Raw genomic sequence first — 22,823 nt, forward strand, 5'->3', positions numbered from 1 at the left:
TGAGCTAAGACAAAACTGTGTGAACTGGAGGCTAAAAAAACCCTGTGAGCTAGCTCACACTAACTCAGCTTAGAGGTGGTAACCAAACTCTGTGTAATGGAGGACATAGAGGCAGGGACTCAAGTTAGGAAGGAGCACTCAGAGCCCTGTCTCTCCTAGCAGGAAACCCTCTCCAAAATGGCAGGTGATGGCAACAAGTTTACCTAGTGGAAGGAGGAAGTAACCTCCTCCCAGGAGTAGGCAATGCCAAGGAAGGGTGGGCAGAGCAGGGTCTGCAAGTCAAACCAGGCCTGTTCCATTACACTCCACAATAGGACCCAGAACATCTTACAAAATTCTCCTCTCTGACAGTTTATCCTCACAACAACACTGAGGACTGAGGACTGAGTAACCTAACTGTAGGTTACTGGAGAGCCAGTTTGGTGTAGTGGTTAAGTGTGTAGACTCTTATCTCTGTGTGTAGACTCTTATCTGGGAGAACCGGGTTTGATTCCCCACTCCTCCACTTGCACCTGCTGGAATGGCCTTGGGTCAGCCGTAGCTCTGACAGAGGTTGTCCTTGAAAGGGCAGCTGCTGTGAGAGCCCTCTCCAGCCCCACCCACCTCACAGGGTGTCCAGATGTTTCCTGAGGACTTTAGTGGCCAGCAATCTAGTTTGCAAATGCCTGGTAGAAGAGTGCCATCTTACAGGCCCTACGGAACTGTATGAGCTCTCACAGGGTCCTAACTTCTTCCGACAACTAATTCCACCAGCATGGGGCCACTACAGAGAAGGTCCTGGCTCTAGTTGTCATGAGCCTGGCCTCCTTAGGACCAGGGATTGAAAGCAGATTTTGTGATCCAGACCAAATTGCTCTCCGGGGAAAATGTGTGGAAAGGCGGTTCCTAAGGTATGCAGGTCCCTGGCCATATAGGGCCTTCAAGGCAAGGACCAGAACCTTGAAACAAACCCAGTATGCAATAGGCAACCAGTGCACTGCTTTCAGCCCAGGTTGAATGTGTTCCCATAAGGGAAGGCCCAATAGCAACCTGGCTGCCGCATTCTGCACTCATTAAAGCTTCTGGGTTTGAGACAAGGGCAGCCCCATGTAGAGGGCATTGCAGTAATCCAGTCTTGAGGTGACTGCAGAGTGGATCACTGTCTCGAAGTCATTGCGTTCGAGATAGGGGGCCAACTGTCTTATCAGCCAAAGGTGATAAAACGCTGATCTGGCGATGGCCACCACCTGGGCCTCCATATTTAAGGAGGGGTCCAGAAGCAGCCCTAAGCTTTTAACCTTGGGCGCCGGTGTAAGTAGCGCCCCATCAAAGGTTGGTAATAAGACCTCAGTTCCTAGACTACCAAGACTTAGGTACAGGACCTCCGTCTTCGTTCGATTCAATTTCAATCAACTCAGCCTGAGCCACCCTGCCACAGCTTGAAGCACCATGGTCAGGTCTTCTGCGGAGGAGTTGGATTGGCTGCCCATCAATAGATAGAACTGGGTGTCATCTGCATATTGATGACATCCCAGCCCAGACCTCTGGGCAATCTGGGCAAGGGGGCGCATGTAGATGTTAAATAACACCTGGGAGAGGACTGCCCCTTGTGACACACACACAAGTGGGTGCCAATGCGACAGTTCCTCCCCTATTGCCACCCTTTGTCCCTGACCCTGAAGGAAAGAGAAGAGCCACTTTAAGGCCAACCCCTATATCCCAGCATCGGCCGAGCAGCGGGTCAGCAACCGATGATCAACCATGTCAAACGTGGCTGATAGATCTAGAAGCATCAGTACCGCCGAGCCACCTCTATCCAAATGCCTCTGGAGGTCATCTATGAGAGCTACCCGTCCCATGACCTGGGCAGAAACCAGATTGAAAAGGTTTAACATGGAAGCATCATCCAGAAAGCTCTGTAACTGCACTGCAATTGCCCTCTCAATAATCTTGTCCAAAAAAGGCAAGCTTGACACCGGCCAATAGTTTGCCAATATGGCTGGGTCCAAAGATGGTTTCTTTAGAAGGGGGTGGACTACTGCCTCTTTAAGAGGCTGTGGGAAGTTCCCTTCAGATAGGGACTGGTTGACAGTTTCCCTCAGGGGAACCAGTACTTCATCCCGGCCAGCCTTTATAAGCCAGGATGGGCATGGGTCCAGACTACAAATAGTTGGGTATACAGTAGAGAGCGTTCTGTCAACTTCCTCCAGACTGAGTGGAGTGAAGTAATTCAAAATCTGATTATAAGATGTGGACGGAGCCGCAAGTTCCTGTACTGTCTCAAGTGTGGCCGGGAGGTAACAGCAGAGTGACAAGACTTTATCTGTGAAAAAGCTCGCAAAAACCTCGCAGCCTATATTCAATTCCCTAGCATTTAATTTACCCTGTGGAAGGATAGTCAGTGACCGAATTGATCTAAACAATTGTGCTGGATGTGAGTTCACAGATGCAATCATGGCCATAAGATAAATTCTCTTAGCAGCCTTGACTGCCATCTCATAAACGACCTATAAGATGTTCTTGTCACTTCGCCGCGGACAGGCCACCACTGCCTCTCTAGCAGTCTCAGCCCATTTCATCAGCTGTAGTCTCAGAGTATACCACAAAGTCAGCTTTGAACAGGGGTGGAGAGGGCGCCTGGGAGCGATCTCATCAATGGCCATGGAGAGCCTGTTATGTCAGGTCTCCACAAGTTCATCTAGAGAATCACCAGGGTGCCAAGGATCTCGCAGAGCCATCTGAAACCACATGGGATCCATTTGGCTCTGCGAGCAAGCTAAAATACGCTCACCACCCAAACAGGGTTTGAGTGGAACATTTACTTGGGCCTTCAAGGCATAGTGGTCCAACTATGGCACTGCATCAGCAGTAATTCGGTCCACTGTCACTCCCACTGCAAAGACCAAGTCCAGCATGTGCCCAGCCTGATGTGTGGGGGTTGTGGGTAATAAACAATTTTTATTAGTAACATATGGTAGCAAAACTATATCTACATCTTATAAAGACTTAAAAAAGAGAAATTCTTCTACCCCATATCTTACTTTTCCCCCACCCCTTCACTTGACCCCCTAGTGTTATTTACTTAAAAAAAACAAATATTAAAGGTACCTTTAAATATTAAAAAACCAAAAATTATACTTTTGTTTTAAAGAAAAAATGAAAAGCTTAATCATTATCAAAAATTGTCCAATGTCCTTTTATTTTCCACTCTTTTTCTACATATCTTCTGAACTTCTTCCACTCCAACTTAAAAAGCTCCAAATCATAGTCTCTTAATTTTCTTGTTAATTTGTCCATTTCACTCCATGACATAACTTTTATAATCCAGTCCCATTTCTCTGGTATTTTTTCTTGCTTCCCCAGCTGCTCATACAATGTCCTAGCAGCTGAGAGCAAGTACCATATTAAAGTTCTATCTTCTTTTGGAAATTTTTCCATTTGTAATCCCAGCAGAAAAGTCTCTGCAACTTTGTTAAATTCATATCCCAAAATCTTAGAAATCTCTTGCTGAATCATTTGCCAAAACATTTTAGCTCTTTCACAAGTCCACCACATATGGTAGAAAGAACCTTCATGTTTTTTACATTTCCAACACCTGTCTGGCATCTTGTTGTTCATCTTTGCTAATTTTTTTGGAGTCATGTACCATCTATACATCATCTTAAAACAATTTTCTTTAATACTTTGACATGTTGCGAGTTTCATAGAGTTCTTCCACAAATATTCCCAAGATTCCATCTTTATTTCTTTATTTACATTAATTGCCCACTTTATCATTTGAGATTTCACTACTTCATCTTCTGTAGACCATTGTAAAAGTAATTTGTATACTTTTGAAATTAATTTCTCATTATCTCCCAGCAGAACTCTTTCCATTTCTGTTTGTTCTTTCCTTATTCCTTCGGTTTTAATATCATTCTCCACCAAACTTTTTATTTGTTCCATTTGAAACCAGTCATATTTGTAACTCAATTCTTCAGCAGTTTTCAGTTCTATTTTTCCACTTTGTATTTTCAATAGCTGATTATATGATAGCCATTTTTCTTCGGCTGTTTTAGCCGTTATCTTTATCACTTCAGCTGGCACTATCCATAAAGGTCTCCTCTCATCACCATATTTCTTATACTTTATCCATGTATTTAATAGATTACTTCTTATGTAATGGTGAGAGAAAAGACCATCCATCCTCTTTTTTCCATAATACAAGTATGCATGCCAGCCAAATTTATTTCCGTGGCCTTCCAACACTAAAAGTTTTTTGTTTAACAGTGTTATCCATTCTTTCATCCATACTAAACAAACTGCATCATGATACAATTTTAAATCTGGTAATTGGAATCCACCTCTCTCTTTTGCATCTGTCAAAATTTTCATTTTAATCCTTGGTTTCTTCCCAGCCCACACAAATTCTGTGATTTTCCTTCGCCATTTATCAAACTGTTTAGCGTCTTTCACAATAGGAATAGTTTGAAACAGATACATTATCCTTAGTAGAATATTCATTTTTACTGCAGCTATTCTACCCAGCAATGACAAATTGAGCTTGTTCCATTTTAGCATATCTTCCTCCATTTTACACCATAACTTCTCATAATTATTCTTAAACAAATCAATATTTTTCATTGTTATTTCCACCCCTAGGTACTTTACCTTGGAAGTGACTTCACAGCCCGTTAGTCTTTGTAATTCTTGTTGTCTATTCATCTGCATATTCTTACACAGAATTTTAGATTTTTCTTTATTTATATAAAGTCCAGCCAACTCCCCAAATTCTTGTATTTTCGTTAACAACAAAGGTGTAACTTGTATGGGGTTTTCATTTATGAACATTATATCATCAGCAAATGCTCTATACCTGTAAGTACGTCCTTTTATTTGTAATCCTTCTACGTCTTTTTCTTCTTGAATCTGCATCAATAAATTTTCAAGAGTCATTATAAACAACAATGGTGAAAGCGGGCAACCTTTTCTAGTACCTTTGTTAATTTTCATTTCACCTGTAAGATCTGCATTAACACACAACCTTGCCCTTTGTTCAGAATATATTGCTTTTATCATTCTTATAAAGCTTTCTCCAAGCTCCATCTTGTCCATTACTGCAAACATAAAGTCCCAGTTTAAGTTGTCAAATGCTTTCTCTGCATCCGCAAAGAATAATGCTACTTCTTTTTCTGGATGTCTTTCATAATATTCTAAAATATTTACAACAGTCCTAATATTGTCTCTTATTTGTCTTTTGGGAAGAAAACCAGCTTGATCTTCCTTTATAAAATTTATCAGATGTTGTTTAAGTTGTTCTGCCAGGATTTTTGTAAATATTTTATAGTCATTATTTAATAGCGAAATTGGTCTGTAATTTTTCACATTTGTGGTGTCTCTATCCTCTTTAGGTATCAAAGAAATAACAGCTTCTTTCCATGCATTTGGTACATTCCCTTTTATTCTTATTATATTCATCAACTTCTGCAATTTTGGTATTAATTCGTCCTTAAAAGTTTTGAAATATTTAGCTGTCTATCCATCTGGCCCGGGAGCTTTCCCATTTTTCATTGCGTTGGTTGCTGCTTCAATTTCTATTTTTTCAATTGGGTCATTCAAAACTTTTCACATATTTTCCGTTATATCTTCTTTATCATCCACTTGGAAAAAAGCCTTAGTTTCTTTTTCTAGAAATGTCACTGTTTCTTTGTTCTGTAGCAAATCTTCATTCAATCTCCATCTCCTCGATTTCTTGGACAATTTTGTAATCCACATTATTGGATTGTGATCGGCCCCAATTTTAGGTAAGATCTCTACCTTTCTTGTTATAAGATTTAAGTCTTTAGTTCCCCACAGCATGTCAATTCTAGAAAAGGTTTTATGTCTTGCAGAAAAAAAGTATAGTCCTGCACTTCAGGATTAAACTTCCTCCATATATCTTCTAAATGTTCTTCTTTAACCAATTCAAAGAAAGACTTTGGGAATTTCCCTTCTTTCCCATCATTTTTTTTTCCTCCAGATCTGTCCAATGAGTTCTCAACTGTTCCATTAAAATTTCCCATTAACAATACTTGATCTTAAGTCAGCTCATCTAACTGTTGTGTAATGTCTTTTAAAAAGGCATCCTTTGCACCATTAGGCGCATATAGTCCCAATAACAACATTTTTTCCCCATTTAATATTATCTCCACTGCTACAAATCTTCCATTTTTATCTTTAAATACTAATTTTGGCTCCAATTCTTGTTTAATATATAAAACTACTCCCCTTTTCTTCTGTTCAGCTAATGAAAAAAACTCCATTCCCAATTGTTTGTTCCATAAAAATTTATAATCCTTTTGTTTAATGTGTACTTCTTGCAAACAAATTATATTACAATTTTGTTTCTTAATCCAATGAAATGTTGCCCTTCTTTTTTGTGGTGAATTTAGTCCATTAACATTCCAAGACAGTAATTTGTAATCCATCATGGTGCAAATTCCTTATTTTCTTCAAAAAAATCTACTCAATTTAGCATTTGTAATTGTGACTCTCTTCCCCTGGAGTTCAAAACTCAAGCCTTCAGGTATTATCCATCTGAACCTCGTGCCATTGTTTCTCAGTTTTTCTGTCAACTTTTTGTATGTTCTCCTGTCATTTATCACTTGTCTTGGCAGCTCCTTCATGATTCTCACTTTACTGCCTCCCACTATCAGTGTCTTTTCAAAGTTTTTATTCATGATCCTTCCCACCATTTCCTTTGTCATATATCTTATAACAATATCTCTTGGTAGGTTATTTTTCTTGGCAAAAAGTGAATTCACTCTGTACTTATAATCATACATATTTTTGGTCCCATCAGGGTCTTCTTCTAAAAATTCTGCAATTATTTTTATTATATATCCTTTCAAATCACCGTTCTCTCTTTCAGGTACTCCTCTCAGACGTATCTGAGTTTCCATTAATTTACAGTCGTGGATTGTCACTTTTTCTTGAATTTTCAACAAGGTGGTGTCATATACTTTTATTTTCTCTTCCACCTCCTGCACTTTCTTAGCTGTTTCCCCAGTTTCTTTTTTGAGATCTTCCATTTCTTTTTTAATCTCAGTAATAATTTCTTTCTTTAATTAATCTATCATCTTCCTAACTCCTTTCATTATTCTGGCTTCCATGGCATCCAATTGGTCCTGAATTTTCTCTAATGAAAGAAGCCTTTGTTGGGTCTGCTTGGGTTCAGACATTTAGGCAAAGAAAAAAAAATATCTAAAATTTTGGTCTCACAAATTGCAAGTTTAGCTATCAAGTTCAAAAGACCTAAATTTACTCTTTATAATAAACTTTATTCCATCTTCCTCTGAGCTTCCTAGGCCAAGATATAAATTTAAAAAAAAAATTAAAAAATTTTAAACCTTCAAAAAATGACGAAAATTTTGACCTCACCAATTTTCAATCTGACAATCAGATTCAAAAAATTAGGACTTGCCCTTTCCAGCAAGCCCAATTTTGCTGGTTTCTGAGCCCCCAAAGTCCAGATATTTACTAAAAAAGTCTTTAAAATTTCTAAAATGGCGGCCGCGACTTTTTACTCCTCCTTCAAATTTGTCTTTCCTTTTAAAGCTTCCCTAGGAGCCCACAAATAATGTGACCAATAGTACTTGTCTTCTTACCCTTTTTCCAGTTGATTCTGACAATTTTTAGTGTCCCAGATTCTTTTAAAAAAAAAGTGTTTTAAATTTAGCCTCCCAGCAATGGCCGCCGATGTTTCTCTATGGTATATTTTGCTAGAGTAGGTTTTTTTCTTACTGCTTCCTGTCTTTGTCACCATCAACTCACATGAAGATCTCATGATACTTGACGTACTTCCTGTCTTGCTCAGATGTGCTGCAGGTCTGTTCCAGTGTGACGATGTTGCTTTTACTTCCAAACCGCAGGTAGACAAAACAATAAATTCCTTCTCACTTTTTAGCAGTTTTTAGCACTGTCCTTTATATTTATAAAATCCAAACTTCACCCCTTCCTTCTTCTTCTTCCAAGCTTTCCATATTTCCTTTTCCCACCTTTTAATTTTGTCCCTTTAAGCTATAAATAGCTCCAGAATGAAAAAAAAACTTCTGTACCTCTTCTTCCAATTATCCAAGTTTCCACTGGTCTTTCAAAGCTTTAAGTGTTTAGAAATGTCCAAGAAGGTTAGGATCCTGACAAGCTTATGTCAAATAAATGACTCTGGGCACTTCTGCAGATGATAACTATGCAACTTCCCGAGACCCCTCAAAGCCTCAAAGAAGACCCTCTCCAGGGCTCCCTTTAAGCCAAGGTAAATCTCTTTTCAAAGTTTCCGTGCATGTCTTGGACTCTTCTCTCACTGACAAAAGTAGGCAGTAGGCATTAATTTGCCTTCTACTACCCCGAACAGAAGTTCCAGCCTGCATTTTCCTTCCCCAGAAGTCTGGGGATTGTTACATATTGAGAGAGTTCCAGTGCTGCCATGGATGACACCAGGTCCATCGCCTAAGTGGAGCATGCGTCATCAGCATGAACACTGAAGTCACCCAAGGCTTTTAGTTCCAACACCCAGCCTGCTACAGCCTCCAGAAGGGATGGTATGGCGCTGGTCAGTGCGTTGGGTGGTTGGTACACCAGCTAGACAGCCAGACTCTCTCCCACATCACACACCATGCCGACACATTCAATGCTGGTGAACTTTGAAGACGGAAGCACCTGGAAGGAGTAAGCCTCCCGAATGAATGTCACCACCTTCCCCCCACCTGCCAGTCCATGATTGGTGAAGGACTGAGAAACCAGGTGGAGCTAACTGGGAGAGAGCAACTGTCTTCCCATCTCGCACCCCATCTCGCACCCAGGTCTCGGTCACACAAGCCAGGTCAATATTCTGCTCTAGCAGAAAGTTCCAAAGGACAGAGGTCTTATTATTAATGGACCTGGCATTACACAACACCAATTTCGGAGGCAGGTGCTTCAACTTGGCCCCACTGTCTGCAACTGTTGGGATGAGACGCAGGCTGGAAGGAGGCTGGGCATTCTGGTTAGGCTGAGAGTATTACTGACTTGGGGTCATCCAATGAGCTTCCATGGAAGAGTGGGGATTCAAACCTAGGTATCCATGATCCTAATCTGAAACTCCAACTACTGCACTATACTGGATCTCAAGTGGTGGCTACTGTTGAACCATAGTATGCAGCAGCACCAGGTGGAGTGATTAAAATTGAGTGGTAGCTATGCCTGCTGGCCTGGCCACAATAATCCCCCCTTAGCCAGAACTACCTAGAAAGGACCCTCCCCCTTGCCTTTAACTCTCAGAAACCAAGGCTTGAATAATAGCAAAACTGTTGTGATTGTCTTGCAAGAGCCATTGAGAGGGCATTGATTTCTTAAAGCTAAATGCTCTACTTCTGTTATTTGGGGGATTAACCCCCTCACCATGGTTTTTCCCCCCTTTAGATTTCAGGCTTTTCTGCAAACCTGGTGCCTTTTCAGGTTTGTAGAAAAAATCTGTCTTCTCTGTCCATTGCCCCAGTCTCTGGATTTAAGTATCCACATATGGGACTATGTTGAGAATTTGATTCAGTGTTCTGTTTGTTTTCATTGTTTTCAATGACAGACACATTTCTTCATGTAATTTGTGTGTGCTTTATTTTTCTCATAAAAGAAATGCAAATGATCCAGACCCTTTGCAAAGATAACATTTCTGTTTGACTTGCCTTATTCTTTGGCTTGCTGATACTCAAGAATCTCAGCAGCATCACTGAAGACTTAACAACATTCGGTGTGTCAGTGGTATGTTTCAAGATGGAAGTCACTACTACCTCCAGCTGTCATCTTGTAGGGTGATAACAGACGGGCAGTTTGGGGTGGTTGGGAGGCATCCCAAATTGGGCTGGCTCAAAAAGAGCCGTTCCGAAGCCTCCACACACTCCCCAGTGAAGCACCTGCATCCAGGCGGCTGGGCACCTCCAGACGCGGAGGCACCTCAATAGTGGATGGCTCTTTCTTCCCCCAACTAGTTAAGCACTCCCAACAGTTTTGAAGGATGAAAAAAGGCAGAAGCAGCTTGGGGTGGCTTGGCACTTTCACACAGTCAAGTCGCCTTGCAGCCATCCTGCTGCTTCCATACGCCAACAGGGAGACTGGCTGTTGGCTCAGAAATTTGCTCCCACTTCAAAAGTGGTAGCTTTTTGAGCCAGCCTGTGGGGGCTGGAGAACAGAGTGGGTGCAGGACCTCAGAAGGATGGAAAGCTGAGTCAAACTTGGGCCAGCTACCTGAATCCAGCTTTCACCAGAATCGAACTCAGGTCGTGAACAGAGAGTTCAGACCACAGTACTGCAGTACTGCTGCTTTACCATACTGTGCCATGGGGCCGCTTCCATTTCTGATAGAAAAGTATGGCAAAATCTAATGTTTTTGCACTAAAATTCAAACAGTAATTATAGGTACTGGTAGATCCAAGTGGGCAGCCGTGTTGGTCTGAAGCAGTAGAACAAATTAGGAGTCAAGTTCACCTTTAAGACCAGCAAAGTTTTATTCAGACTGTAAGCTTTTGTGTGTTTTGCATTCTAAACAACTGCCTATCAGCTATATGAAGCTCTGCCCACTGTGCCTGATTCTTCATCTGATGAAGTGTGCTTGGAGCACACAAAAGCTTACATTCTGAATAAAACTTTGATGGTCTTAAAGGTGAACTTGACTCCTACTTTGTTCTATAGGTACTGGTGTCTGCAGTGCTGGTATCTGCATTTGCAAGCAACAGAAAATCAGCAGTCAGTGCAATTCCTTGGGAGAAGTTGTTGCCACTGATAATTGCTGGATCTTTAAAATGTCCCTTGAGGCAAAAGGAAACTTGAAGATCATAATTAGGCTTAGTGGGACCATAGCTTTAATCGTTTGGGATCTGATTTCTCTAATACATCCATACCTATGTAACTTCCTTCTACCTTGCAACCAAAATCTGCAGCCTCACAGCAAACTGAATGGCATTTCACTATCTAAGATCAGATTTCATTTTTGTTTGTTTGTTTTATTCTTGGCTCAACATCTTCGAATTCCTATCTTAAAGATGAAATATCATGTTGGACAAACATTACCAATGGATCCAAGTATAGCATCTAAGGCTATCCCCACTGAATCAAGCTACATGACACAAAAACTGGGTCCTTTGGTAGGGAAAGAGGGTGAGTTAGGGGGTGACAGGGGTGAACTATGGAGAGAATTGAGGCAGTGGGCAGTCATGTCTGTTCAGCTACTGACCCTCATCAATGCCATTCCCCTGGCCAGGAGTACTGATTGTTTTGGAGTTTAAAGCTTTCTTGTGAGATTGTATTTATGAGTAGGGAGCAGGAAAAGGTGAAAGCAAATCAGTGCAACTGCTTATGAGAGACACAGAAGGGAAGGCTGAGGAGGAAAGATCCCCTAATCTGCTATTAGAATTTCCTGAGCAATTGTTGTAAAATAAAATCAATTTCTCTGGAGCATGATACAAGAATATCACAACTTGTTTTGATTTTAAAAAGAGTGTTCCAAAGGGGAAAAGACTGGAAATGTAATGTTCACTGTGCAGATTTTAAGGGCTTCCACTCCCAAAGCTCCATCATGAGTATTAATGGAGCTGCAGCTAATTAAGGGGACTTTCAAGAGCTTGTTGAAATCAATGGAAAATCTCCTGTTGATTTCACTGAGCTGCACATCTGGACTATTTCTTGCATATGAGTCCATAATTGCACATACCAAGATCACATTGGTATAGAATAGTATCCCCAAATCAAGTCATTCAGTAGTAGTGCACAAAGTTCTCTTCCAGCTCAAGCTACTATCCGGATCCAGATAGCTCAGGCAAGCCCAATCTCATCAGATCTCAAAAGCTTAAGCAGGGTTGACTCTGGCAAATACTTAGATGGGAAACCTCCTTGAATGTTATTGACCATAATGACCATAATGTTATTGATTTCACCATTTGTATAAATAGGGAGTTGCCCAAAAAGACCGCCACAACCACGTTTAACTTTAAAAGGGGTAAATTCTCTGACATGAGGAGGCATGTGAGGAGGAAACTGAAAGGAAAGGTAAATATGGTCAAAACCCTTGGGGAAGTTTGGAGACTATTTAAAACTATAATCCTAGAAGCTCAGATAAAATACATACCACAAGTTAGGAAAGGCACAAACAGGCATAAGAAAAGGCCTGCATGGTTAACAAACAAAGTAATGGAAGCTGTAAAAGGTAAGAAGGACTCCTTTAAGCGGTGGAAAACCAGTCCAAGTGAGATTAGTAAAAGGGAACACAGGCTGTGGCAAATCAAATGCAAGACTGTGATCAGGCAGGCAAAAAGGGACTATGAGGAGCATATTGCAAAAAACATAAAGACCAACAATAAAAATTTCTTCAAATATATTAGAAGTAGGAAACCAGCCAGGGAGGCAGTGGGGCCCTGGGATGACCATGGGGTAAAAGAATTACTGAAGGAGGATAGGGAAATGCCTGAGAAGCTGAATGCATTTTTTTTTGCCTCCGTCTTCACTGTGGAAGATGAGAACTTTTTGCCCACCCCAGAACCACAAATTTTGGAAGGGGTGTTGAAAGATCTGAGTCAGATTGAGGTGACAAAAGAGGACGTCCTACAACTGATAGAGAAATTAAAAACTAATAAGTCACCGGGTCCGGATGGCATACATCCGAGAGTTCTGAAAGAACTCAAAGTTGAACTTGTGGATCTTTTCACAAAAATCTGTAATCTTTCATTGAAATCTGCCTCCGTTCCTGAGGACTGGAATGTAGCAAATGTCACCCCCATCTTTAAAAAGGGTTCCAGAGGAGATCCAGGAAATTACAGGCCACTCAGTCTGACTTCAATACCGGGAAAGTTGGTAGAAACCATTATCAAGGACAGAATGAGTAGGCACATTGATGAACACAGGTTATTGAGGAAGACTCAGCATGGGTTCTGTAAGAGAAGATCTTGCCTCACTAACCTGTTACATTTCTTTGAGGGGGTGAACAAACATGTGGACAAAGGAGACCTGATAGATGTTGTTTACCTTGACTTCCAGAAAGCTTTTGATAAAGTTCCTCATCAAAGGCTCCTTAGAAAGCTTGAGAGTCATTGAGTAAAAGGACAGGTCCTCTTGTGGATCAAAAACTGGCTGAGTAATAGGAAGCAGAGAGTGAGTATAAATGGGCAGTCTTCGCAATGGAGGACGGTAAGCAGTGGGGTGCCGCAGGGCTCAGTACTGGGTCCCATGCTCTTTAACTTGTTCATAAATGAATTAGAGTTGGGAGTGAGCAGTGAAGTGGCCAGGTTTGCGGGTGACACTAAATTGTTCAGGGCGGTGAGAACCAGAGACGATTGTGAGGAACTCCAAAGGGACCTGTTGAGGCTGGGTGAGTGGGCATCAACGTGGCAGATGCAGTTCAGTGTGGCCAAGTGCAAAGTAATGCACATTGGGGCCAAGAATCCCAGCTACAAATACAAGTTGATGGGGTGTGAACTGGCAGAGACTGACCAAGAGAAAGATCTTGGGGTCATGGTAGAGAACTCACTGAAAATGTCAAGACTGTGTGCATTTGCAATAAAAAAGGCTAACACCATGCTGGGAATTATTAGGAAAGGAATTGAAAACAAATCAGCCAGTATCATAAAGCCCCTGTATAAATCGATGGTGCGGTCTCATTTGGAGTACTGTGTGCAGTTCTGGTCGCCGCACCTCAAAAAGGAGAGTCAGTTTGGTGTAGTGGTTAAGTGTGCGGACTCTTATCTGGGAGAACCGGGTTTGATTCCCCACTCCTCCACCTGCACCTGCTGGCATGGCCTTGGGTCAGCCATAGCTCTGGCAGAGGTTGTCCTTGAAAGGGCAGCTGCTGTGAGAGCCCTCTCCAGCCCCACCCACCTCACAGGGTGTCTGTTGTGGGGGAGGAAGGTAAAGGAGATTGTGAGCCGCTCTGAGACTCTTCGGAGTGGAGGGCGGGATATAAATCCAATATCTTCTTCTTCTTCTTATAGCATTGGAGAAAGTCCAGAAAAGGGCAACTAGAATGATTAAAGGGCTGGAACACTTTCCCTATGAAGAAAGGTTGAAACGCTTGGGACTCTTTAGCTTAGAGAAACATCGACTGCGGGGTGACATGATAGAGGTTTACAAGATAATGCATGGGATGGAGAAAGTAGAGAAAGAGGTACTTTTCTCCCTTTCTCACAATACAAGGACTCGTGGGCATTCGATGAAATTGCTGAGCAGACAGGTTAAAATGGATAAAAGGAAGTACTTCTTCACCCAAAGGGTGATTAACATGTGGAATTCACTGCCACGGGAGGTGGTGGCGGCCACAAGCATGGCCACCTTCAAGAGGGGTTTAGATAAAAATATGGAGCAGAGGTCCATCAGTGGCTATTAACCACAGTGTTGGACTGGATGGGCCATTGGCCTGATCCAACATGGCTTCTCTTATGTTCTTATGTTCTTGAAATACCAGTAGTCAGGAGGACAGGGCCAGGTAGGGTTGCCAAGTCCTATTTAAGAAATATCTGGGGACTTTGGGGTGGAGCCAGGAGACTTTGGGGGTGGAGCCAGGAGACATTGGGGTGGAGCTAAGATCAAGGCTGTGACAAGCAGAATTGAACTCCAAACGGAGTTCTGGCCATCACCCCTTTTCAATGCCTTCCTTCCATATGAAATAATGAAGGATAGGGGCACCTTCTTTTGGGGCTCACAGAATTGGACCCCCTGGTCCAATCTTTTTGAAACTTGGGCGGTATTTTGGGGAGAGGCACTAGATGCTATACTGAAAATTTGGTGCCTCTACCCCAAAAAACAGCCCCCCCCAGAGCCCCAGATACCCATGGATCAATTCTCCATGATTTTCTATGGGAATAAATCTCCCTAGGGAATAATAGAGTTCCCACCAGACATTTCCCTCCCCTCCCCCCGCTTTCTGACGACCCTGAAGTGCGGGGGGGGGGTCTCCAAACTAGGGGATCCCCTGCCCCCACCTGGGGATTGGCAACCCTATATTTTCCAACCCAGACTTGGCAACTCTACCTCTGGGCTTGGCTTGCTGGAGTCAGACATTTTGCCCTTTCTGCTAGCAAGGCAATGCAGAGGCAATCACTACCCAATTATTTTTAGAGTGTTTTACACATGGCTGCAAATCACTGAGCAGGGAGTAAAACTGCAGCCACGATTCTTCCTCACCCCTCTCGTGGTGGCCGGCCAGCTCTCTTACCGTTTTGTAGATAATTCTCCCCAGGCCCTGTGAATTCATCTGCATGGTCACTCAGCAGAACTAACAGCAAATGAATTCCAATTTCCCCTCTGAAGAGAAGCTCTCGCCCTTAAAAATTATTGCATTTTGTAAAAGGCTTGTATCCAAACCAAGCCAAAACCCTCAGAAGGCTTAAAAACACAATAAGGAAGTGGTGCAAAAAATAACTGCCAGTCTTGGGAGAGAGGGACACAGCAGTCCATATCACACAGGGCACTGCCAGAATATCAACGGTGCTTGATTTGCATAATTCTGTCGGCGGCGCAAGATAGACCGGCGTGCCTTAAAGTCGCGCAGCATGTTGGGGTCTGTTGTTCATACTGGTGTTTGAATTGCAGAGTGACCGGGGCTTGGTGGGACGAGGCAGAGGAGACCCTCTGCTGCTCTCCTCAGGCAGCTTGTAGCAGCAGCGGCGGCCGCTCTCCTCAGGCAGCCTGTAGCGGCGCCGGCCTGTGCCGCGGCCGCTCTCCTCAGGCAGCCTGTAGCGGTGGTGGTAGCGGCCTGTGCCGGCGGCGCTGGTGGCGGCGGCGCTGGTGTTGCTGCGGCAGCGGCGGGCGCTGTGAGGGGGAAGCACCGTCCCTCCCCCCCGCTTCCAGATTTTTGGAGAGCGGGGGAGGAGGCTGCTAATTCGGGGGTCCCCCGCCAGGGAGGGGGGGTTGGGAAGCCTAGGGCCAGGCTTTATTCGGCCACCTCTCTGAATATCCTACAGACCCCCAGTAGGGGACAGTCACCAAAAGTCACCAAGACTTCCGGGTGCAGACACACACATGTGTACACCCAAAGGACAAAAAAAAATTTAAAAAAACTTAACTGAGACTTGGTATCTAAGGACCTGCATATTATCATAATTTACCACATTTATACCAAGCCTACTTTCCATTATAGAATCTGAGGTGGCAAGATATGCTTTCCTGGTGGTCTCTATCCAAGCACTAACAAGACCCAAAACTGCATAGCGTCAACAAGGTTGCTGGATCATGTGCCTTATAGCCACACCTGGACACAATGATAACTGCTGCAGGATCCAATCCAGGTCCAGAGGGCCTAACTACATGACACACAGTACTCAGGTCAGGTCCAAATCCACCATGAGGACCATAAATCAGATGTGTGCTTATGAATTTCCCAGTGGGAATTCAATTGCCAGGCATGTGAGGTCCATCTCTGATCAGAACCATGGAGCATGAGGAGTGGTGCTTATACCTTCCTTCTGCATCTCTTTTCCAACCTGATATGCCCCTGAACAGTGATGTGTCCTACACTGGATAAACTTCTGTGCACCCCATAAATACAGGTGAAACAGTAGCTTCTTGTGGCTTTCAGGTCAGGAAAGGAAAGGCTGCATCCTCTTTTCTTCACAAGTCACAGTATTGACTGGAATCAGGCCCTGTTCACCTGGAGGGTTCCTAGTGGGGAACTAGTAAGTATATATGGATCATACAAATCCAGGGACGGTCTACGAGGAATGCAACATGTGCCTAGGCATGAACTATGAAACAGGTTTAAAGTACAACATAAACAGGCAGAAAGAGGAGGCTGAGCTCAAGTATGCCCACCTGTTCTCAAAGCAGGAGCCCCACTAAGATAAAAACAGCTAAAACAGTACCTTGCGTACTAGTAGGAGGAGAGACTCAGTATCCCTCTTGGCTTTCCATGCTGCATTTTAAATTATACTCTCACTTGTGCTGCTTTATGATTTATCTCATTTTAGGTCTCACACCTAACCAGTTAATTCAAATCCCTGCTGAATAGTGAACACACTGGGTGGCCTTGAGTAATTCATACAATTTCAGTCTTCTGTGTGTAAAAGAGGAATCAGATTGTTGCGTTGTGCTAAAAAGAATTTGCTCATTAAGGGGCCTATAAAATTCCATACAGTTATAAATAATACATCAACAAGAGCTAAGCTGGCAAATCATTTTAGTTGTGACAATAAGTGCCAACTGCAGCATAAACTATAGTATATACTGATGCTAATGTTACTACATTCAGTGTATGTTGAAGTCAAGAACTTTGGTTCACAAAAAATATATACAAAAATGTGTTAGTCTTTAAAGTAACACAAAATGTTACTTTCTTTGATCCAACAGAATAATGCTGCAATCTTAACCATGGTGAGTCTCATTGATGTTCTGAGAGATCAGGCATAAAATTGCACCATAATAGGGCTATGTTTCTGGGGCTAAGAGAATTTTGAGTTCTGAATTAGAGCATTTAACTGCAACCAGAGCAACCCAGATTCAAATTTCTACTCTTTTCCAAAGTTTACTGGGTTTTTACAAAGTTTTCCAAAGTAACCTTGGACCAGGCATGCTTTCTCAGTCTAACCTACCTCACAGAGTTGGAGAAGGGGGAAATAATGGATTTATTTATTATTATTTAATTAATTAATTGAATTTTGACCAGCCTTCCTGATAGCTGGACTCAGGGTGGTTCAAAGCAATTTACATTCCAGAAACAGATAAAACCAAATTAAGTAAGAGTAAAAACATTGCAGATTACCCCCCAAAAGATGGCATCAAGTCCAGGTGCTGCTGCTATCTCATGGGGGAGTGAGCCACTTCAGGATAGTGGTGTGGGAGTGCCAGATGTAAACTGTAGTTGTCCTCAACCAAATACCTAATGGAACATCTCTGCCTTGCAGGCCCTGTGGAACAGAAGTAATTCCCACAGGGTCCAGATGAAAATTGGCAGAGAGTTCCACCTGGTTGGGCTAGGGCAGAAAAGGCCCTGATCCCTGATCTGAGTCAAGGACAACTGGATCTCTCTCAGGCCAGGGGCCACCAGCAGATATTGGTCACTAGAGCACAAGGCCCTCTTGGGAATATACCAGGCAAGGCAGTCCCAAAGGTACGTGGGTCTCTGGCTATTAAGGGCCTAAACATTTAATACCTTGAATCTAGTCCAGTACTCCACCAAAAGCCAATGCAGCTCTCATAGCACAGAAGAAATGTGACCTGTGTGCGGGGTCCACATAAGGACCCAGGCCTCGGCATTCTTCACCAGTTGGAATTTCTGGGTCAGCTTCAAGGGTAGGGCCAAATAGACTGAGTTATAGTAATCCAACCTAGAGGTGGCTGCTGCATGGATTACGGTAAGGGTTGCCAAATCCAATTCAAGAAATATCTGGGAAATTTGAGTGTGGAGCCAGGAGACTTTGGGGGTGGAGCCAGGATAGGGTTGGCAAATCTGACTTGATAAATATCTGGGGACTTTGGGGGTGGAGCCAGGAGACTTTTTGTGATATCAGAAGCAGAAGGGGCAGGGGAAAGGACATCAAACATGTTCCTGGGAGTAAGCCCCACTCACTATAATGGGACTTACTTACAAGTAGATCTGCTTTTTACAGGGCACACCTCTCATGGTGCTCTCTCTCTCTCTCTCTTTCATACACACATACACGCACAAAAAACAGCGCTGAAATTTGAAGAGGGGGACCCCTTTTCCTGACTAAAAAATTCCTGTTTCAACGCAATGAAATCAAAAGGCTTAGAGAGGAGTACTCTGCCCTTCATGTCTCTCCCAACCCAAGGCAGGCACTCACTTCCAAATCCTCCTTCCCAGTCCCGAAGGCTCTCTTTCAAGTCTCTCTCACACACACCTCTCTGATGACAGCTCTGGACATTTGAAGAGGGGAGGGAAACCTATTTTCTAATTGAACAATTCTTATCTAAACTCATGAATTCAGGAAGCTTACAGTGGAGTAACTCTGCTCTTGATAAAGTCCCTCCCAAGCCAGGCACAAACTTTCAAATCCTCCCCCCTCCCCACCCTGAAGACACTCTCTCCCCCCCCCCCCCAACTTCCTGGGCCTCTGCTGCTGGAAGTGGCAGCAGGCTGCAATCTTTCTCCCACAGTTCTCCCCCCACCATTGCTCTCTCTCAAACACACAGCAGGACCTCTTACCTTCTTCCTGGCTGTGGCCTGTTGGGCAAAAGCAGCAGCTCCCAGCTCAGGCAACATGGCCACATGGAATAAGTGCTGCTGGGAGTGGGGGCACCAGGCTGCTAATTGCCAAAGGAGGACTGGTCGGGCGGCACTACTAGGGTTGCCAATCCCCAGGTGGGGGCAGGGGATCCCCTGGTTTGAAGACCCTCCCCCCGCTTCAGGGTCATCAGAAAGCGGGGGGAGGGGAGGGAAATGTCTGGTGGGAACTCTATTATTCCCTATGGAGATTTATTCCCATAGAAAATCATGGAGAATTGATCTGCGGGTATCTGGGGCTCTGTGGGGGCTGTTTTTTGGGGTAGAGACACCAAAGTTTCAGTATAGCATCTAGTGTCTCTCCCCAAAATACCCCCCAAGTTTCAAAAAGTTTGGACCAGGGGGTCCAATTCTGTGAGCCCCAAAAAAGGTGCCCCTGTCCTTCATTATTTCCTATGGAAGGAAGGAATTGAAAAGGTGTGCCATCCCTTTAAATGTGATGGCCAGAACTCCGTTTGGAGTTCAATTCTGCTTGTCACAGCCTTGATCTTGGCTCCACCCCTAATGTCTCCTGGCTTCACCCGCCCCAAAGTCTCCTGGCTCCACCCCCAAAGTCCCCAAATATTTCTTGAATTGGACTTGGCAACCCTAGGCACTACACTGAATATCTGAACTGTGAGGGGAGGGGATCAGTATGCTAGCGCAGGCTACTGTTTCAGCACACTTTAGTGGGACAGGGGAAGAAATCAAAGAAGGCTTCCACCAGCTGTGACCCTCTAGCTTTCATCTCTTTCACGATAGAGACTTCAAGGAAGGGGAGAACGGGTGCTTGCGGGCAGGGCTTCCCCCTCCAGTCAAATGGCTGGAGGCAGGTTGGAGCCTGCCAAAGTAGGAGAACCCCCACTGGGACCTGGGGATTGGCAGCCCTAACCTAATTACAGTGGCCAGATTGGGGTGAGACAGGTAGGAGGCCAGCTGCCTGATTTGACATAGTTGGTAGAATCCCAGCCTGGCAGTGTTGGAAACCTGGGCCTCTGTTGTCTGTGAGGTATCCAGGATCACTCCCAAATTCCAGGTGGCTGGTGTCAATTTCAGATGCATGCCATCCAGAGCTGGGAGTTGAAGACCTACACCAGCATCCCCCACCCCCACCCCCACCCTGGCTGAGTCATAGAACTTCCATCTTAGAAGGATTCAACTCCAACCGGCTCTGCTTAGCCATCCCACCATGGCCTCCATTCCCTCAGCCAGATTAACTGGAACAGTATCCAGCTGGCTGCCCATCAACAGATATAGCTGGGTGTCCTCAGCATATTGATGGCAACCCAGTCCAAAGCTCCATACCAGCTGGGTGAGGGGGCTTGTGTAGACATTAACATCAGGGACAGAATGGTTCCCTGAGGCACACCACATAATCTGAGGGTGCCTAGGGGACACCATCTCTCCAAGTGTCACCCTGCCCTGACCTTGGAGAAACAAGAGGAGCCACTTCAGGATATTCCTGACAAACTCCTATGTCAACAAGGCGATGGGCCAGAAGATCACGGTTGACCAGGTCAAACACCATTGTGAGGTCAACCACCACCAGCAGTGCTGACCCAACTTGATCCAGCTGTTTGTGAAGTTTGGTGTAGTGGAGAGCCAGTTTGGTATAGTGGTTAAGTGCATGGACTTTTATCTGGGAGAACCGGGTTTGATTCCCCACTCCTCCAATTGCACCTGCTGGAATGGCCGTGGGTCAACCATAGCTTTCACAGGAGTTGTCCTTGAAATGGCAGCTGCTGTAAAAAGTTCTCTCAGCCCCACCGACCCCTCAGGGTGTCTGTTGTCGGGGGGAGGGGGGGGAAGGTAGAGGAGATTGTGACCACTCTGAGATGTATAGGGCGGGATATAAATCCAATATCTTCTTCTTCTTCTTCCATAAGGGTGACCAAAGCCATCTCCATCCCATGGCCAGGGCAGAAGCCAGACTGCAATGGATCAAACCATCCCAAGCCATTTAAAGGAAAGGCAGGATGGAATTGATGGCTTTACTATTTATTTTCACCTTGCCAGTAGTTCTTTTTAACCACTATATTATATCCAGACAGTCCTTGTGCTTAAACCTTTTTTTATTTTATTACATTTAAATAAAATTTTATTAAATTTTATTCTATTAAATTTAAAAAGACCCTGAGTGCTAAGCCATAGGTTCATTGATTAGCCTTTATGCATACTTTCACTGTACAGATCAATTCACTCTGTCTTTACCACTCATGGCTGTTTTGTAGGCCATCAGAGATGACAATAAACAAAAAATGAAGCAGTCGTCTTTCAGTCCCCTTTGAGAAGCATAGAATGCTGTTGTCTTGTATTTTTCACAGGAGTTGAATACAACTACCATGTATTTTTTTGTTGATGTTGTGAAAGCCTCTCTCATTCAATGGCTAGAAGGTTTTGCTAGGGTTGCCAGCTCCAAGGTGGGAGCAGGGAATCCCCTGATTTGGCTAGCTTGAATTCACCACTGGCTTGCTGGCACAATATCTCTAGCATGATAATGTCACATGGAAGTGACATCATCATGCTGGGATGCCATATGGTGATGCTCTAGTATTTTAGGCAAAACTCTATGGTAACCATGGACACTCTGATATTTTAGGCAAAACTCTATGGTTACCATAGACACTCTGATATTTTAGGCAAAACCCTATGGTAACCATAGAGTTTTGCCTAAAATATCAGAGTGTCACTGTGCAGAGTCCCCAGCATGATTTGATTGACTGATTGATTTAATTTAAATTTGTATCCTCTTCTCTGCAAACAGACTCAGGGCAGCTAACAACAGCTAAAAATTACATTAACAATTAAAAATTACATTTACTAACAGATTCCATTAAAATTGCTAACAATGCAAAACTAAAACCATAATACATCACTAGGATGCTAATCATATCTTACATGGCGGTTCACAACTTCTTCAGTAGGCTGATTTAATTTCAATTGATGTCTTAGTTGATCTATTCTTTGGTAGTCCCTGAGACATTATGTAATTGTTCATAGTTAGTATTCGCTCAGATAGGTGGCAGCATTGTCACATGATGTCACCTCCATGTAATGTCATCACATTGAGGACACTGCACATGGCAACATTGCCCTGCTCCCCACTCCCATAGAGCTCCCATGGACAGCAAAGAGGACCTGGCAACCTTAGGTTTTGCCCTTGACAGCTACCATACTCTGTATTTTGGCTGTATCAATCAAGTTTCCATATCACCTAAGGGAGCATTTTTGTGCTTTCAAATACCATATAAACATTTAAATACATAAATAGCAACAAGGATGCAGAGTCCTGCTTTAAATCACCAACTAAACCAGGGGTGGGGAACCTCCGGTCCTCGGGCCATTTACGGCCCCCGAGGCCACTTGAACCTGCCCTCAGAGCAACCCAGGCTGGACACATACGCATGCACACACACACACGCACACTCCATATGCCCCTGCAGGTCGGAGGCTTCCTTGCCTGGCCCCATGCCGATCACACACACACCAAGGAGCTCTGTGCAGGTCTGGGGAACACTTCCTGGCCTGGTCCCACCCCTTTCCTTTCTCGTACACCAAGGAGATCAGAGCAGGCAGCGAACGAGGAGAAGCACGTGCGTACCGCCTGCCTGCTATTGCAGGCCTCTGCTCCTCCCTTTAGCACTGACTGCTTTCC

The 22,823-nt window shown here is 43.9% G+C and overlaps 1 protein-coding gene across 1 annotated transcript in view; it reads left to right on the forward strand.

Annotated features, from left to right (window-relative positions):
- Positions 1 to 22,823, forward strand: part of KCNJ6 (potassium inwardly rectifying channel subfamily J member 6) — a 291,714-nt gene that overhangs the window by 37,066 nt on the left and 231,825 nt on the right. The gene's annotated exons all lie outside the window — the stretch shown is intronic.

Source organism: Heteronotia binoei, chromosome 3 (genome assembly GCF_032191835.1).
Source record: "Heteronotia binoei isolate CCM8104 ecotype False Entrance Well chromosome 3, APGP_CSIRO_Hbin_v1, whole genome shotgun sequence".
In the NCBI taxonomy this organism is placed as follows: Eukaryota; Metazoa; Chordata; class Lepidosauria; order Squamata; family Gekkonidae; genus Heteronotia; species Heteronotia binoei.